Consider the following 12638-nt stretch of genomic DNA (forward strand, 5'->3'; position numbering starts at 1 on the left):
TTGTCGAATTTGTTGGCATATAGCTTTTCAAAATATTCTCATAATCTTTTGTATTTCTGAGGTGTCTGTTGTAACCTCTCCTCTTTCATTTCTGATTTTACTTATTTGTGCCTTGTCTCTTTTTTTCTTGGTGAGTCTAGCTAAAGGTTTATCTATTTTGTTGATCTTTTCAAAGAACCAACTCTTGCTTTTATAAGACTTTTAAGTTAATTTACCAATCTCAGGAAAAGAGAACTTTTCAATTCAAATTTTTTTTTTTTGCATTCAAGAGTACAGTACAACCAAGAGAATGAGCATAAAAAAATTAACAAGAAGGTCTTGCTTGCATTTCATCTTTTGCAAATAATCAGGATATTTTATGCTCTGTTCCTTTCACTACTCTAATCAATTTTTAAAGAATACGGTACATCTGACTATCCCGGGGCTTGTTAATCCTGGAACCTTGCCGGAATCCAAAGCATAGATGTTAAAACTGACGGGTTTCAAATGCTGCCCAGGTGCTGTCTACCACGAAAATGCCTCTCCCAAAGCCGGACCACTGGTCTCTTCCTGAGAGATCAGAGTCATCCCTCATGTCCCTGAGAGACTGGCCACTCAGGCCTGAGCTGAGATTAGGTGATCAATATAAAGGGCAAAATCCTTAAGCTATTCTCATCCTAACGATGCTGTTTTGGAGACCTCTGCACTGGAATGGGTTAGTGAAAATGGCCTACTAGATACTTGCCTGGGAATTGTGTTGTTCTACTCTGCCCTTAGCAGATCCTGGGGAATCCAATGATTAACCTCAAGGATGCTTCAACTTCCACATCTGTGAAAAAGGCAAGCAACAGCCAATGTCACCACCTTGTAAAACTCCAAAGTTGTGCTTCCAAGAGGGACCACAAGGGCGAATTTCTCCCAAAAGCTGATGAAATGATGGCACTTTGGCTGGAGAAGGCAGAGGGCAGCAGGCAAAGTGGAAAGTTTCTGGCATGTCAAACCAGTTCCCATAAGCAGTTTAGAGAAGCACCTGGCCCTGGACTAGGTAGGAGGCTGTGGAAAGACCCACAAGCACACAGGGGGGAGGAGGAATCAAGCAAAGGAGGGGGGCGGTGGGGAAGAGGTGCCAGTCTGGGCTTCAATTTTGGACAAAAGCAGTTGCATGCTGCAGGCCCGAGGCTTCCCATGCATCTGCCACACTCTCTTAACTCCCTGGTCCCTTTCGTCCAGTCACATCCTTCTGGGGATCAGTCCACATGGAGCGGGTGCAGGACCTGAGTCCTGAGTCAATGGTTTGGCCCTCGGCCAAGCTCACACCGCCCTGCTCCTCCCCCCAGGACCAGGCACCGCCCCGTGCCCAGAGCATCCTGAGAGCTCTAGTCCTGCAGCCCTACAGGTTGCCAGCTGGGAGCGGTTAAAAGAGAAAAGCTCCCAGCATGCACAGCTCATGGCTCCAACTCTTGCCTTGTCCTTCGACCAATGGGCCCCACCTCTCTGCTTCTCCATCCCACCCTCTTCCCCACTTCTTCTCTATACCACGCCCAATCTCCATGCCCTGCCCACTCCTCAGAGTATGTGCAGTGTGGTTGGGCTGCATCCCTTGAGTTCGGTACTCAGGTAGGGGTGGGGCTCACAAGCCTGGCTATTGCTGAGGTTGCTTGCAGCACCTGTCGAAGCCCCCTGGCCAGTATTTGAAATGTAAATTCAATATGTAAAATGGAAATATCAGGTGCCTGGGATCCTGGAATTTGCCTTTTCAATGCCACCTGTACTACCATCCCCCCTATCTCTCCAGGCTGCCATGATCCTCCCTCTGGACCCCGTGGTCAGGGTCGCTGCAGAGATCCTCCCTTTGCACCCAATCTGCCTGAATGGCCCATCCCTTGGTCAGGAGTTTTTGAAGGACTGCCCTGAGCCATGTCATAAAAAGGAGAAAACATCACATTGGACAGCCCCAATTCCTGCATTATACAGACAGGAAACTCAGGTGCACTGGCAAGTGACCCCTAAGCCACTTCAGGGGACAATAAGCATGTCCCTACTCCCACTCTGCACACAGGCTGGTTCACTGGACTTTCTTATCCCAGTGTGGACCTCTTGGCCTTGTTAACATAGGCAACAACACCGAAACTTCCCATTGGTCCTTCCCACAATGTTAGGCAAGTTTGTGCAGGAAGGTAATATGCAATTTCTGCTCTACTATGGGGCTGGCTCCTTGGGAACTAGTTTTAATATCCCTGTTTAAATATACCTGCAGAATCACAAAATAATTAAGCAAAATAATTTGTTGCTGTGGAGGGTTATGGTGATAATTCTCTGAAGTCGTTTTTCCATTTAGCTTTTCTGATTGATTCTAAATACTACAGCACCACACGCTTCTCAGACTGGTGGATGCACAGCTCCACTTCTTTCAGGGAGAACGCACAACAGCAGAATATCCGTGGCCTTACTTTCTGGGGCATCGGTATTACTACAAGATTTGGAAGAAGCAAAGTTAGGTCATTTCCAAGGTAAGGAATTAAAAACTTAACACTAAGATGAGGTGGGAAAGTCATAGGCCATTAATAATTGTCAATAATCTGTGCCTGAAATATCAGACTTTCTCTGAGAAAGAACTCTGACACCCTATTTCCCATTGTTTTAAATAGGAAAAATTAGAAGGCATAGCAAATCTATTGAAAAACTCTACCAATTTCCTAAGTCACAATATGGTACCTAGACATAAGTTACGAATATCTTGTGCTCCTCATTTTGTTTCTCATTCAACCCAGTCCCACAGGTCTTGAGTGCATGCTGTGAACACGGCACTGTGCTAGGTGTCGAGGCCTTGGTGAGCATTGTGGTGGGGGTGGACCTTGCTGGAGAAAGATGGCATCATAAAATCTCAAATCCATGCCAGGTACAAAACTGAGGCAAAAATGGAAAGACCCAAGGGACCACGCAAGGATGAGGGCATTAATAGATACTTGGGAATATTAAAATCCATCTGATGGTGTCATGAGTGAATGTGTTCCACTTTAACACAAAACACTGCTGTTATTCTGAGATATTGAGTTAGTATCTTTGTGCAAATATGCAGGATTTAAAATGTTTATTGACATATAACATGTGTACAGAAATATATGCAGAAGTCATCCACGTAAATCACAAAGAATTATTACAAAGTGAACACACTTGTGTGACCAAGAACTAGCACCAGCTTCACTCAGGCCCCGACAATCCCTCTCTCCCTATTTCCTCCCCAAAGTTACTGATATCTTACCAGCGAACACTGTATGTCAAGTTTGTCTTCTTATACAAGTGTTTTATTACAGAACAATTTAAACAATATACTAAATAAACAAAATAGCACAGTAGGCCCGTCACCCAGCTTTAGCAACTACTAATCATCTGCCATTTTTGTTTCATCCACACTCCATCCCATTCCCACCTCACTTTATTATTCTTTTAAGCCTTTGTGCGTGTGTGGTGAGAAAGATGTATGCACATTGAAAGGCACAAATCTCAACCGTACAGTTTTGGCAAATAAACATGCCCATATAACTTTCATCCCTTTAAGAATAAGATATTTCCATCACCGCCAGAAAACTTCTTCTTGTTCCTTCCCAGGCAATTTTTTCCTTCCCCCAATGCAACCCCTGTTCTCATTTTCTCTGTTAATTTTTAAAGTTTTTAACTGTATGTGTATTATCATCTATTTCTCTCATAGTGTTTTTCTCACTAAATTGGATACTCCAAGAAGTGAAGACTGATGTGGACTCTAATGTTTTACACTGCCGTATTCACTCACTGCTTTTCCCTTAGAAGGTGCTGAACATATTTATCTAAAGAAATTATTCAAACTCCAAAAAATACTTTCTAAAGCTTTCAAAGAAATTCACTCAACTACAGTTATACAAGGATAGAATCTCTTTTGTGGTATACTGCAATAAATTATCACTAAGATTGCAAATCCTTTCTCTCTGTAATTCATTTTAAGACTCTAGCCACAATAATCTATTTAAAATGTAAACCTAATCAGTGCACCATTCCTTTACAATCTCTCGTTTATGTTCAGATCCTTTTTAAAAGTGAAGTCATACATCTGATTTCATCCTTGTTGTCTTGCCATAATCATTTATACCATCCATTTCACTCTCCAACATATCCCAGTTTGGAGGGAAAATTATTTGATCCTCCCATATATAGAACAGCTATTATAAGCCAAGTTATGTAGTAAAACCCATGATCCAGAATTATCTTAAAAAGTCACTGCCCCTGTTTATTTTAATCTTGGTGAGAGGAATGAGTTAATAAAGAGACTGATGAATGTCTAATATAGTGTTAGGTATAATTAGATCCTGTAATAAACAGTAAGGGCTACGCAGAGATAGAGAGACAGAGGGAGGGATGGAGGAAGAAGAGTAAGGAGGGATAAAGGGGAAAGAAGTTACCTACAATTATTTCATTTATTTATTTATCTTGTGAGGAAGATTAGCCCTGAGCTAACACCCATGCCAATCCTCCTCTTTTTTGTTTTGTTGAGGAAGACTTGCCCTGTGCTATCATCTGTGCCCATCTTCCTCAACTTCATATGAGATGCTGCCATAGCATGGTCTGACAAGTGGTGCGTTGGTGCGTGCCCAGGATCTGAACCTGGGCCGCCGGCAGCAGAGCATGAGCACTTAACCGCTACGCCATGGGGGCCGGCCCACCTATAATTAGATGATGCAGAGATCAGGGAAAGACTAACTGATGAGGTGATATTTGAGCACAGAACTGAATATTTTTTTAAAAGACCAATCACATTGTGGGTAAAAGATTTTCCAGAGATGGGAACAATGTCAACAGTGCAGAGTTGAATACTACTTGCACTTCCCAGTGATGTTTTTTGTTAAAAACAAAACAAAACAAATGTCTGGCCTATTATCCCAAGAAAGCTCCCTATACAGAAAAGTACAACACCTTGATCATTACTTAACAAACATTAACACCTAGGAAACAACTTTCAATAAGGTATCTTCTTGTTTTAAGAGCTACTGCCTGCTCACTTAAAGAGGGTTCACAGAAGGACAAAGTGTACAAAAGGGCACTCTTGCTGTCTGTAGGGCTTCCACGCTTACCAGAATAGGTTGGCTAGCAAAACAGGCCGATGTATGTTCCTCCATGGCTTCAGAGTTGTCCTGCTGACACCACTCCTGATGTGCAGACAGCCTGTGGAATGCTGGAAAATGCAAGGACTTCTGCCTCTGATTCCCCTTTTATTGAGGAAGGGAATGGATAATCCAATCAGTGGATAATTCAGTGGAGACATCCTGTCTCTTATCAATGGGATTTGAGAGATTCCTAAAGCTTTATACTTAAAAAAAAATGTTGGGTTATTGACACTGTCAGCTACTGTTGGTATGAAAACATTTAATACAATAGTGTCGGGAGGTGGTATTTGCAGTTTCTATCAACATTTTAATGTTTCCTTTTTCTTCCACTACTGATACCTTTGTAAAAATAGGAATGGAAGTTCATATGTACAAAAATGTCCATCTCACTTATGTTTTAATAGGAAAAAATAGAGACTGTGTAAACCTTTGTCAATAAAAGTATGTCCAAAATATTTATTAACAAGTCTCTAGAATATATCACACAGCCATTAACAAGAAATTGGTATTTAGTGCATTTACATCTCGTGTAATTACCAGTAAACTTGTAATTATTTCAACCATCTTACACTTTCCCTAACATTTGACCTGAATAATTAATGTTCCTTTACTCTCTTTACTTCACTGATGTTGATTTAACTCTTATTACTCCATTATTTCCTCTATAAACTTATTAATTGGAATCATATAGAAATCTTTAATTGCACTAATGGTTAAATCCTGAATGCTTAATACAGTCTAATATGAATAATTACTTTTACCATCTCCCCCAAATGTTAATACCCTCAACACTTTCAATTCTATTTTTAACATTCCTGACATTTGTATTACTGTTTTCATACATTTTATTCGACGTATATTTTAATCTCCATGAGAAATTTCTAGAATAAATTCACAAAATAAAATTCATTTATATTTATTTATAAATTATCCTTTCCTTTCCTCTTCAGTCCTTCCTGTTTTCCTGGTTTTCAAGCTGGGTTAATTGTCCTTTGGATGTGATAACTCACTGCAGTATTTTGTCTAATTCAAGGCTGCTAACAGTGAAAAGTTTCACTTTAAGTTTTTCTAGGACATCTTTATTTGGGGCACTATTGCTGCTGGGTGTAGAATTCTGGTTTGACATGAGATTTCTTTTAGCATTTTTAAAAATGCTGCTCTGTTGATGTCTATCTTATTTTCTTTATAGTTAGAAATCACCAATTGGCCTTTTTCTTGCTTATTTGGCCTCTCTTGTCCCTAAAATCCTTTACATTAACTTTGGTTTTTAGACCATAGATTAGTTCATTAATATTTCCTGTGTAGTCACTCTGCTTCGGGAATGTTGAATTAATTGAATCTGTGGATTGATGTCTTTCATCAACTTGGAACATGCTTGTGTATTTTCACTTCTGATATCAATTCCTCCCTACATTCTCTCCACTCTCATTTTAATCACACCCTATGTGTCTTCTAATTCTACCCTGAATTTCCAATGTCATTGGCCCTATGGTTTTCTTGGGAGATTTGCTCTTGAACTGTCTTCCATTTTAGTAAACCAGCCTTTTGCTAGAATCAGTTCCTTCTTAATTACTTAAATTCTTAATTTCTGTTCTAACATAAACACAATATATCGCTTTAATTTATAAAAAAAGAGACAGCAGAGCAGTTTGACAATGAGAAAATGATTTCCTTTTGATGCAATAAAGCTCAAATAGATGGGAGAAAATTATATATTGGATCATATTAAGGTATATGAGGGACCAGTATTCATTAAAATTCACCAGCAAGACAGAGGGTCGGAAAACCTGAGTATCTTGTTCTTTGTAGTGATGTGGACTACATTTTGAAATGATAATATTTAGATTTCTTGGGTTAAAGAAAAATGTTATAAAATCCGGTTTAAATGTTTGTATTTACTTACTTTAACATGTGTTCTGGAAAGTTTAAATGGCATAGGACACGTTGTCATATCTCTGTTGGTCTTGTTTGGATAGAGCCATGATGTGATGGTTAATTTTAGCTGTCAACTTGACTAGACTCAGGGGTTCCCAGATAGACTGTGAAGCCTTATTGCTGGGTGTATCTGTGAGAATATTTCTGGAAGACATCATTTGATTCCATGGTCTACATAAACAAACCCACTCTCACTAGTGTGGGTGGGCATCATCTAATCTGTTGAGGGCTCAGTAGAACAAAAAGCAAGGAAAGGCTGAATCCATTGTCTCTTCCTGACCTGGGATGTCCATCTTTTCCTGCACTTGGACATCTGAGGTCCTGGTTCTCAGGCCTTTAGAATTTGACTGAATTATATCATTGGTTTTTCTGGTTCTCCAGCTTGCAGATGGCATATTGTGGGACTTCTCAATCTCCATATCCTTGTGAGCCAATTCTTACAATAAATCTCCACTTGTACATGTTTATATATATTCTATGGTTCTCATTCTCTAGAGAATCCTGACTAATACACATGGATAACAAAGTTCATATTAAGTGCATATGGAGGAAATTTCCCGAGTCATAGGAGGCTCCCCCAATCCCCAGGAAGAAACAACTCATCAGATCAAGGCAGCAGTCATGAGCACGTGCACACACACACACACACACACATACACACACACACACAAGAAATTTGAAAATGTGCTTAAGCTCAAACTCTCACTCTCTGCCTTATTGTTCATCACAGCAGTGATTTCTACATGACATGTTATACATCCTTTGCCATTTATTATCTATTTCCTCCCACTAACACTAAAGCAAACAGGGGCAGTGTGTCTGTTTAGTTATTTTGTAGATCACAGGTTTTACACCAGAGCTTTGCATGTAGTAAGTGCTCTAAAAATAGAATGATCAAATAGTTTTCCCTCCAAACTGGAACATATCAGGGAATGAAAAGGGTAATATTAATAATTATGATAAGACAACAGGAGAAATATGTGCTGAAGACAGAAATGGAGGATTTAAAAGTTAAGATGAATTGATCACTTTCGCATTTTAAACAGATCATTGTGACTAGAGTCTCATGACTGGATTAGAAGGAGAAAGGATTTGGAATCTTAAGCTACTCCTGCTAATTTATTGCAGTGTACCATCTAAAGGTGGTATGTTTGCACAAGAGTAGTTAAGTGGAGTGGCCGGCCCCGTGGCTTAGTGGTTAAGTGTGTGTGCTCTGCTGCTGGCGACTGTGGTTCGGAACCCCAGGTGGGCTTCTCCAGCCATGCTGAGGCTGAGTCAAACATACAGCAACTAGAAGGATGTGCAACTATGACATACAACTATCTGCTGGGGCTTTGGGGAAAAAGAGGAGGAGGTCTGGCAATAGATGTTAGCTCAGAGTCGGTTTTCCTCAGCAAAAAGAGGAGGATTAGCATGGATGTTAGCTCAGGGCTGATCTTCCTCGGGGAAAAAAAAAAGAGTAGTTAAGTGGATGGATTTAAAATATTTCATGAAGCAAAATTTTAGTGTTTGAATTTTATATGTATATGAATATAATTTATATATTGTACACATAATATATGTGAGCCCTTTTTGTGTGCAAAGCCATATGTGAACACTATTTTGGGAAAATTTGGAAAATCTACATTAGTCTTGTCTTCATGAAATAACTAATTTAGTGAGAAAGAACTAAATCTTGAAAGAAATAGATAATAATGCACATATAACTAAAATAGAAAAAAATCAACAAAGAGGAAAAATGGAGTTTTGAAATTCAGGTTACTGGAGCAGGAGTGTTCACTGTCTGGAAGTGATATTTTGTATGAGGTCTGAAAGGTGAGTAGAAATAAATCAGAAGTGGATAGCCTGTAGGTAGATTCAGAAGGGTGGATGGATGGTTCATTGATATGTGAGTGTGGGGTGATAGGGTGTCCAGGGTGACATCCAGGGCTAGACAGGTTATTACCACAAATAAGTGAGTTTGGAGACACTGAGAGAGAAGCCAATTATTTGGGTAAGTGACTTGTTCAACTTGGGACCTGGTCATTGTGAGTTGAGTCATCACTGATATGGTGAATGTGCAGGTAGATAAATGGGTCTGGGGTTCAGAGTTAGGTCTCTGCTGATTCTTTGGACATGTTTGTCTCATTAGTGGTATTTGAAGCCAAGGAAATGGATGGGGTTGCCCCAGAAGGAGGGTGCAGATGGGGAACAAGTGTCAGAGCAAGGCTGACTTCTGGGAAGCATCAGTCATTGTGGGGTGGTCATAAAGAGAAGCCTGGAAGTTGCTCAGGAAGTTTAGACAGGCAAGAGCAGGACAGTGTAGGGTGGTGGATCCCAAGGACAAATGGTCTTTTAAAAGGAAATTGGAGTCCGCAATGTCACGTGCTGCTGCAGAGCATGTCAGAAAAATCATGACAAGTCCCCAGTGAATTAGTAAGATATATGGCTCTTGAGGTTAGCAAGAGAAGCATCCACAGAATGGGGATGGGATTGGGTGGGCACTGTGGAAACAGAGGCATTGGGATACAGGTGACCTTTTCAAAATGGATCACTGGCAGGAGGAAGAGAGGAGGGGCGTGGAGGGTGAGGACTATTAGGAATGCTGGCTGAGAGATTGGTTTGTAGATGGTAGAGATTTGTGCATATTTGAAACTTGAGGGATGATTCCAGTAGGGAAGTTATGGAAATCAAAACAAATATTGAGGGCATAATGTCATTGAAATGGAAGGATAAGATTAAAATCAGAGTGGTTTCAGCCAAAAAATCAATTTCTTTGGATATAACAACAGAAAAGTTATGATAAATAAATTCCTTATGAGGAATATTTGTAGATATGATGACTAGAGATTGAAATAGTTCTTGTCTGGGGGTTAACAATTTATCTGTGAAATATGGAGGAGGTCGGAATATAGAGATTTATGGAACTCAAGAAATGGAAAGAAATGAGCAGAGCATTCAGAAAGCATTAGAGGAATGCATATAGGTCCATTGGTTGCTGTTGATTCTCTGTTGGGATCCACAGGCTCCTGGCGCATTCTCTGTTCAGTGTAAGTGTCAACATGGCATGGCAGGTATTTGAAATCATCTGACGTGTGCAGGGTGGATATGATGGCAATAAAGAATCTGGGAGTATGGTCAGTGGATGATTGAAATGATGACTGTGAATCTGAGATTACTAGAAAGGATTAGGAGAAGAAAAGAAGGAAAGCGTTGTGAAGATATTCCTACTGGACTAATCTAGTTTATTGAAGAATGGATATTTAGAATGGATTTCTTTGTGTAAAACCTGGAAATGTGCAAATTTGTGGTGAGAATATGGTGTTTGTGAATTACTGATTGGTGAGCAGGAGAATTATGGGTGAAGATAGGATCGGATGTGGAAGTGAATGACTAAGGGTGGAGTAGAGAATAATTTCATTAGAGGTGAGGCCCTGAAAGGAGTTCTGAAGTCCTTGGAACTCTGTGTCCCAATAACAGTGGGCTGTGAGGCACCAGCCTGTGTGTATTTGACCATGACAGAGAGAGGAGGAGAGGAACGTCCTGAAGCAAGATGATGGAGGGAAGTTGGTTTGGATTTGACACTGGATAATGACCTTGAGCTTTCTTTCCTTGTCTCACGTCAGCTTGATGATTTCACTGAATCCTGTTCTCCACGTGTGGTCCCTGTACCAGCACCTCAACATCACCTCTTAGAAATGAAAATTCTCCATTCCTTCCCCAGACCTACTTGAGTTGAGATCCAGTAATCTGAGTTTTAAAAACCCTCCAATGATTGTGATGCACTGTGTGATTTGCGACACATGTCTCCAGGGAGAGAAGGAGGGCGGAATATCCACGTGAGCTGAGAAGATTCTCCATGGATGGTAGTCTTCATCCTCCATTTTGTTGAAATTTCACATTTTATTTTGTTTTGAAAGAGAAAGCTCCAAAAATATTCCCTGACGTCATAGTGGAAACAGTATGACCATGAAACTAAACCCATTCAGAAAACTGAAGATCTATGCACCCTGAAGCCTAAGCAGCTGCATCTTCCAGAGGCCAGTTACTGGAATAACTTCCCATCCTGGCGGTGAGGTCAGGGGCAGTCAGTAGGAGGAGACCTTGGAGAAACCGCAGCAAGACTGTGGATACAGTAGACTGCAGGGACTCCAGGCCTGCAGCAGTGAAAGAGAACTCTTAAGTTCTTTGGAGTCGCAAATACCTTCGAAAGAGTCACACAGGCTGGTCCATGTGAATCCCTGGACCATGCCTGTGCCGAGGCATCTGCACACCAGCCCTGAGCTCACCCGGGCCACTGTCAATATTGGTCAGAGATGAGTCGAGGAATGGGTCTGGGTCGCTCACAGCCCCTCTGCAGACAATGGGCAACTTCTAGAGATATCAGGACACAGACACAGAAAGAGAAGAATAGCATGGGAGAGACTGACTGTGGTTTGGAGCACAGACGAGATTGCCGGGGAGGCAGAGAGAGCAAGGAGCCAGGAAAGGCATCCTGAAAACACAGTGAGGAAAGCAACATCGGTGCTGAAGAAAAGGAGCGTGGTGCCGTTGAGAAATTCCCCATGAGACAGGCTTGACTCTCACAGCATCTCTTTGTAACGTCTATCATGATCTTGACCTTTCATGGTAAAACTCAATTTTTATTTACCATGATTTTTCTCCTTTCTATATGAAAATTGATAGGACAATTGAAGCTGAAGAATTAGTGTTTTGAACTTACGTATGTTTTTTCTAGAACTTGCACTCAATGAAGTGATGAGACCTACTAGAATGAGATTTGTCTTTGAATGTATATTAAATCAGATTCCATAAATTTTTATTATGATTTTGTATCTAATTATTTTTTTTTTTTGCAGAAAAAGATTCACCATGAGCTAACATTTGTTGCCATTCTTCCTCTACTTTTTGTGTGGGTCACCATCACGGCATGGTTGCTAATGAGTATTGTTAGTCCATGCCTAGTAACTGAACCTGGGCCACCAAAGCAGAACATGCCAAGCTTAACCACTCAGCCAGGGGCCAGCACGATGATTTCGCATCTAATTATAACATAAAATCCATCAATCTTTCTCTTCATTGTCACATGGTAATTCAGACATATGTGATTTCTATATCGTGAATTAAGTAACTCTTATCTGTTACCTGGCAAACTTGTGTAGCTTTGATTTTGGAATCTCAAGAATGAGCATACCCCCAGGGACATTATTTTCCACTTAGAGAACCTTGGCAGCAGGCTCATTGTCTCCCTTCCCACACTAGATCCAGAGTCGTGGAAATGTGTTTGCCTTGCACACAGCACAGAGCACATAGGAATTACTCAACAAACATGTGATAAGTGAATATTTGGTGTCATCATCAGGTCATTCACAGACGCCAGACTGAGAGAGAGCTTCCTTAGGTCAGGAAGGAGAAGCATTCCTTTATATTTGTGATGTTTTAATTTGTAACATTGTAATGTGAACACCAAGTATACTGTTTTTATCAAAATTGTGTTCTGAAGGTTTTCAAAAATCTCTAAAACTCAGATTAGAGAAAAATCAATCTCTGTGTACCTATTACTTGCTTCAAAGATTGTCAACTCATATACAATCTGGCTTTCATTATCCT

Source organism: Diceros bicornis (assembly GCF_020826845.1).
Source record: "Diceros bicornis minor isolate mBicDic1 chromosome 13 unlocalized genomic scaffold, mDicBic1.mat.cur SUPER_13_unloc_1, whole genome shotgun sequence".
In the NCBI taxonomy this organism is placed as follows: Eukaryota; Metazoa; Chordata; class Mammalia; order Perissodactyla; family Rhinocerotidae; genus Diceros; species Diceros bicornis.